Raw genomic sequence first — 8,026 nt, 5'->3', positions numbered from 1 at the left:
AGCAAATCATTCAGCATTAAAACTAATAAAGGGGCCGTAACCATTGATGGTTGAAGATTTGACTCCTTAGAGAGTTAAATTCCCAGGGAAAATGTGATTATGCATTGTATATGCATACTATGGGTAAAGCAGGGGTAACCATGCATCAATATGAAAATCGACCGTGATCAACCATGGTCAACCATGGTCTAATGTTAGATTGTGAAAAACATCGTCTCAGTATGAAAATCAATGATGTTCAATCATATTCCAACGTTGCATTGTGACAAATATTTATGTTAGGGTTTATAATATTTATATTAAGGTTTATATTCATTGGGTTTATAATATTTATTCCTTGGGCTTAGTATTATTACCCTGGGTTTATAATATTTTTCTTAAGTTTTATATACCATGTTTTTATAATATTAATCCCTTGGGTTTAATATTATTCCCTTGTGTTTATATTATCAATTCGTTGGGTTTTTCATCCCTTGGGTTTTTAGTATTAATCCCTTGGGTTTATTATTTTATTGGGTTTATAATATCAATCCATTTAGGGTTTATATACCTCAAATTTATCATAATAATCCCATGGGTTTAATATTATTCGTTTGGGTTTATAATACCTTTGGGTTAAGTCATGGTTAACCATGGTCACATTGTGAAAAAGATTATCTCTTGGTCCAACATCACATTGTCACAATGATGGTCATCCATGGTCAACCATGGTCTAACGTCACAGTGTGACAAAGATTTTCTCAATATGGAGATCAACCATTGTCAATGATGGTCAACCATTATCCAACGTCACATCGTGACAAACATTGTCTCAATATGAAAATGAATCATGGTTAACCATATTCCAACGTTGCATTGTGAAAAATATTTAAATTTAAATTTATAATATTTATATTAGGGGTTATATTCCTTGGGTTTATAATATTTATCTTAGGATTAATATACCTTGGGTTTATAATATTAATCCCTTGGGTTTAATATGATTCTCTTGGGTTTATATTATCGGTCCGTTGGGTTTTTAATCCCTTTGCTTTTTAGTATTATTCCCTTGGGTTAATCATTATCGTCCATGGTCAACAATGGTCCAATATCACAATGTGCCAAAGATTGTCTCAATATGAAAATCAGCCATGGTCAACCATAGTCCAATGTCACATTGTGACAAACATGGTTTTAGTACGAAAATCAATGATGGTAAATCATCGTCAAGCATGTTTATTTTAAGGTTTATAATATTTATCTTAGGGTTTTTATACCTTGGGTTTATAATATTTATCCCTTGGGTTTAATATTATTCCCTTGCAACGAGCCACTATAGATATTGGGGACAGAGAGAGGTAAGGTCTGACATATATAGGTATATCAAGAGTGAAATCAATATATGGTTTGCAAATTCACCACCTTTTTCTTTTCAATGTTTCGCAAAAATGCAAGATGATGTGAGAAGGGATTTGTTGGAAATCTTATGTGATCGTTATCTTGTTGATTTGAATTGTTGCAAATTTTGTCATTAGTGTCGGTGTGTTTTGGAATAGACTAGCATTTAATTGATTTAAATTGATGGAGTGTTTAAAATAGAATTTCATATCAACCACATTTAAACTATTGTTTGATTTTTATTAAATGTTTATTTCATAATTAATTCATTATTATTTATTAAATGATTATTAACATTATAATAATAATAATTATTATTATTAGTATTATTATAGTAATAATATAATATTAATTATTGTTAATATGGTTCTTATATTTATATTAATATTATTGATAATTGATATATGTGCTTTATATGAGCTTATTGGTGTTTATCAACCACATTTATTAATGTGGTCGTACTAGTATAATTTATGTGTAAATTAGTTTACACATTAAAATCACGATTTTATTATCTTAAATATATAAAAACTATAAGAATTTTTTTTTTTTTACAATTAAAAAGAATATACCAAAGTTCCATCCATATTATTAGTTAAATCATTATAATTACACAATATGTCAAATCAAATCGAATTGTTTTAATTTTATGGAAATATGTTATTAATATGATGAAATATTTTGGACTTATGGTGGACAATGTTTATCACGGGAGAAATAGGGGAAGCAATTAATCTCGTGAAACTACCCAATGAGTGGCTAGATATGATATCATTTGCAATATGATCTCTAAAAATATTTATGTGTAAATGTTTATTTAAATAATATGTCACTGGAATTGGTCACGGGAATTGGTATATAAAGGTTTTGTTTTTTTTGTAAAAGAGATTGAACAAATTTATATTTTTATAAAGTCATTTTTCTAAAAATGAGGTATATATTGTATTAAAAATACATTGTTATAAAAATTTAAAAGTGGTTTTCAATTTTATATTTAATGTATTAAAAGTTTAAGTTTGGGAATTGCATTGTAGAAGTGGGAATGCGTGTGGAAGGAGGAATGTGTTGAAGAGAAAAGCTCATTTCTGCACTTCTTGCACAATACTGTTAGAAAAATAGAAGAAAGTGGAGAGAGATTGTGTACACAACACAAAATCACACTTCAATTTATTTATTAGTCACAAAAATTATAAATATATAAGACATAAATCATTGACTTTGACACATCTAGTCACTTGGGCTTATTATTCCCTGAGGTTTAATATTATTCCCTTTGATTTTTAATATTTATTTCTTAGTTTTTATTATAACCTTTTCTCAATATGCAAATCAATCATGGTCAACCATGGTCCAATGTCGCAATGTGGCAAAGATTGTCTTAATATGAAAATCAACCATGGTCAACCATGCTCCAAAGTTGCATTGTGATAAAGATTGTCTCGATATTAAAATCAATCATGTTTAACCATGGTCAACCATGGTCCAATGTTGCAATGTGACAAGGATTGTCTCAATATGAAAATCAACCATGGTCAACCATGTTCCAACATCGCATTGTGACAAATATTGGCTCAATATGAAAATCAACCATGAACAACCATGGTCGTATGTGGTCAACCATGGTCCAACGTCGCATTGTGATAAATATTTTCTCAATATGAAAATCAATCATGGTTAACCATAGTCCATCGTTACATTGTGACAAAGATTGTGTCAACATGAAAATGATTCGTGGTCGACCATGGTCAATCACGTTTATTTTAGGGTTTATAATTTTTTGGTGGTAAGTATACCTTAGTTTTATAATATGTATCCCTTGAGTTCAATAATAACCATATTCAACCGTTGTCCAACCTCGCATTTTGATAAATATTTTCTCAATATGAAAATCAATCATGGTCAACCATAGTCCAACGTTACATTGTGACAAAGATTGTGTCAACATGAAAATAATTTGTGGTCGACCATGGTAAATCACGTTTATTTTAGGGTTTATAATTTTTTTGCGGTAAGTATACCTTAGTTTTATAATATGTATCCCTTCAGTTCAATATTATCCCCTTGGGTTTTTAGTATTAATCCCTTAGTTTATTATCCCCTTGTGTTTACAATATTTATCTTAGGGTTTATTTACCTTGGGTTTAAAATATTAATCCCATGGGTTTAATATTATTCCCTTGGGTTTAAAATATCTTGGGGTTTTAGAATTATTCCCTTGGGTTTATTCCTTTGGATTTATCAATCTAATTGTAACATCCCTCGTGAAAATTCCATGTAATAAAAGTTAATAAAGGAAAAATAATAATCACGATTGATCAGAAACTTATTACAAATTGAATGTTGGGAATGTCATCCTAGTGTGGGTGTTCATTTGGTTATTAATGGCTAAGAAAATTGGCAAAGGCAATGGCTAAGGATTTGGAAAGGAAAAATGACATTTTTGGCACATTTATTTACGAAAATAATGGAAATTAGGAGAAATTGGAGGTGAAATGTCATAGGTTTCATGTGAGGAGGAAATTGAAGGAAAATAATGGAAAATGAAGAAAAGAGAGACCTCGTTCATAAAAACGCTTCTGAAGATCAGTTGGTAACCTTTTTTCAGTTCAGTTTTGGAGCTCTCTCATTATTCTCTCTCTTATACTCTTGGATACTTAGATTTTATTGGACCACTCTTGGAGGTTGTGGTATACTTGGATTTTTGGAGCAAGAAGGCAAAACAATAGCAGGAAAGCAGAAGAGGACATCGGGATTAGCAGCTACAACAGATTTTTCTTGCAGGTACTGAGTTACATGTATGTTTTCCTCACTAGTTTTGGCATGCATGACATATGCATGTGGTTTGTTGGTTGTGATATGTCATTGGCATGGAGGATGGTCGAGATTGACAGTGGATTGCATAGCCTTACAATTTCCTGGATGGCCATGGTGATTGTGGATTTGTTTTCCTTGTTTGTTTTTGTTGGTTCTCATGTTTCCTTAACTTGGGTTGAATTAGTAGTCCTGAAAGCCCTAATTGGACAAATTCTATGAAAGCCCTATAATAGCTTGGGTTGAGTTACTAGTCGTGGAAGCCTTCATTCGACAAAAGCTGGGGAAGCCCTTGGTTGGTTGATCCAGGTGGCTCCAGAGACACACATAGGACAAAGAGGACTTATGAAAGCTCAAAAATCAAAGTGTTTGGATTATGTTCAAACTAGGTTCATGTTAAAGATCTCATTGTCGTGGTCGTGGTGGTGCAAATAGTTAGTCATTCCGAGTTCATATGAGGAAGATAGAGGAAGTCAAAGTTGGTTTTACTTTTGCTGATTGGGCACGATTAATTAAGACATAATTTGTACTTTTTCTGCTGGACTAAATCCAGCCAACTCTGGTCAGATTCTAAGAGAAATTGTTGCCTAGTTAAAATGACTCCTTCGGTCAAAAATCCGAATTTTCAAAAAGCGCATATTGTTTTTTATAACAAAAATATATATATAAAAAAGGGTGACGGGCAACTAACCCTACCATCCCAAACCGTATCAAAGCAATGGTATTCGTGGAGGGGTGGGCCACTACCCCCGGCCCCTCCCATGGAACCACCATAACTAAAGTGCACAGGTTTGGGTGGGCCGACCCTTGGGGCACAAACCCAACCCATTTAAAACAAAACAATGTGCATTAAAGGTGCGCCGGCCCTCGGGGCGTGGACCCAACCTTCCACCCACCGCCTATTAAAAAAATTGCGGCCCATAAGGGAGGGGATAGGAGAGGTGGGAGGGCCACCCAAGGTAGGCCCAACCTGACCTCCCTTCCCATTAAAAAATTTGTTATGTAATAAAAGGAGGAGGTGGGTTTTGATTACTCGACCTCCTCCATAACAATCAGATCTTAAATCAACTCTGCCCAACATAACTCTTGTGAAGTTCGCCGCAATTTTTTTATATAAACCTCATTTGCACAGTGCACCAAGCCGGCATGGAGGAACCAGTGGCGGGCACGAAAATCGAGATGTAATATTTTTTTAATTAATTTATTGCAAGTGGAACAGTGATTGAGCGAAAATTTCAGGAGGGTGAAATTTTTGTAGTGTCCAAATTAGACAAACTTTATGTTGATCTTACACCTCTCAGTGACACGAACCCGATGGTGTAGTTAGTTCCTAATCTAAGCAGCCAATTTGTAGAGGACCCGGAGGAGCGAATCTTTGAGGAATCTAGGGGGAATCTAAAAGATTCCTTGAACCCCAGATTTTCATTTTCTTGAGAATTCAGAAATTTGACAGCCGATTTTACACTATTCGATGCCACAAATCAGATGGTGCATTCAGATTTTCCATTTGCTCATTCTATTTTTCAGCCACTTTTCGAAGTGGAGTGCATGAGTCAGCATTCATGTGCGAGTAGCCATTTCCATGAGATTTGACGCTGCGAGATTGATGGTGCGACAAGCTTCAGCAGTTTGACATCCTTTTCTTTAGATGGCCCCTAGATGTGAGGTATGTGCAGTGTATTCATGTACTTCTTTTGCTATGCATTGTGCTGCACAAATCCCTATTGATGTTTGATGTGGGATCTTGTTTTCTTACTTGTTTTCATGATTCCTGCTTGATGTTATGCGGAATTAACTGTGTGATGTACTTGTTGTCATGATTCTTCATGTTTTATTTGAGATCCCTTTGTTGTATGTTGATGGGATACTCATGTGTCACCATGCATGTTTGCATTGAGATCCCTTTTATTCCATGTTGGTGGGATACTCATTATCATCATGCATGAGTTTATGTCATATCGATCGGAGTCCTTTTGACTAAGAGTTCTTGTAGCGGAACATCTCTTGGAGCCACTCTTGCATGAGGGCATTTTCCTTGTATGACAATGACATCATCTCTTATGTACATCATCACTATTGGAAACACTTAATGCAGTGGTCTATACCATCTTGACATTAGGGTCCGGAGACGTAGTCCCTCCTGGACGAACTCCGTTATCAACGTCTTGAGTTTTATGTTGTTGATGATTGTCATGTTCCTATTATTTATATCATGCAGATGTATTCATTATGTTTTTTTTTTAAATGCAATTTAACACATCACAAAAGTAAAAGGTCTTGGAAGGGTCCTTTATCACACCCAGACCAGGATCATTGGTTGATTTATTAGTCTTGGAAGCTATGTTTGGACAAACACTTTGGAAGCCCGGTAAAATATGTGGGTTGAGTTACTAGTCCTTGAAGCCTTGGTTGGACAAATGCTTTGGAATACCTGGAAGGCTTAGATAGAGACCAATCTGATGATGGTTTTATGATGTCCGACTGTGAGGTGGAATCCCTGTTTGGAGGTGGATGGCCTCTGGAAGCCCTGGATGGTTTTGGATTGATTTGTTTTATGAGATTCCACATTCATGCTTGAAATATGTCACGCGGGTGAATGGTTGAAGAGAGAATTGGTTCAGCCATTCTACGATCAGGTGGAATGTGAAATTCTCATCCCAGGGTTGGATTTTCCATCATCAATATGAGGTTATTTCTCCTTGCAATTTTATGAGTATTATACTAGTTATATGGTTGTGATTTCATTGATATTTATGTTGTTATTGTGTTGGTTATATCTATATGTGTGTATGTGTTTTATGTGGATTTATAATATCAATCCTTTGATTTATTAATCTAGAGGTTCATATTCGTAGGGTATAATGTTATTTATAAGGTTTTTAAAATTAGTTCTTGAGTTAAATATCATTCATTGAGTTCAATTAATTAATAATAATTAATAATAATTTTTTAATAATAAAAAATTATAAAAATAAATAAATAAAAACAATATTTATTTTTAATATAAATATTAATTTTATTTATTTATTAATATAAATTTTTTAAAATATTTTTATTAATTAGTTTAAATTAATATTTAATAATTAGTTAATTATTACTATTATTTATTAATCAATTATGAGTGAATTAATTATTAGTAATGAATAAGTTAATTATTTAATGAATCTAATAATTATTGAATTAATTAATTAATTTTTTATTAATTAATATTTCTATTAAATTAAATTTAAAAATAATTTAATAATATTATATTAATAATAGTAATATTAGTTAATAATAATAATCATAATTATAGGCCTTTGATGTATATCAACCACATTTGCTAATGTGGTTATGCTAGTTTAAATAAATAATCAACAACACATATTACTGACAATGGTACTATCCTTTGTAGGGACTACCACCTCATATTTTCATTTCTAAAATTCATTGTGTGGAGGTCCTCAATTCCGTTGGAAACCGACTATGCCCTTGCCTCTGTGTATAAGTTCAATGTGCAGAGGTCCTCTGCACAAGGACCTCCGCACAATGGACATAAAAAAAACGAGTCTCAACACAAAAAAATATGGTATAAACAATCAACAACGCATATCATTGACAATAATACTATCCTTTGTAGGGGTCACCATCTCGTTAACCGATTATGTGCTTGCCTCTATGCAGAAGTTCATTGTAAGAGGTCCTTCACACAAGGACCTTCACACAATGAACATCCACTAAAATAATATCATTAGACACCTAGGCAGCATACCCCCACACATGTGATTGTTGACAAATGTCGCTATTAATAAATTGATGAATACTACAAAATATGTAAATAAAAATTCTTATAGCCCAA

Source organism: Pinus tabuliformis, chromosome 4_1 (assembly GCF_031772625.1).
Source record: "Pinus tabuliformis cultivar Carrire ecotype Pingquan chromosome 4_1, CPIR1, whole genome shotgun sequence".
Lineage (NCBI taxonomy): Eukaryota > Viridiplantae > Streptophyta > Pinopsida > Pinales > Pinaceae > Pinus > Pinus tabuliformis.
Note: the sequence above shows the minus strand (reverse complement) of the source record.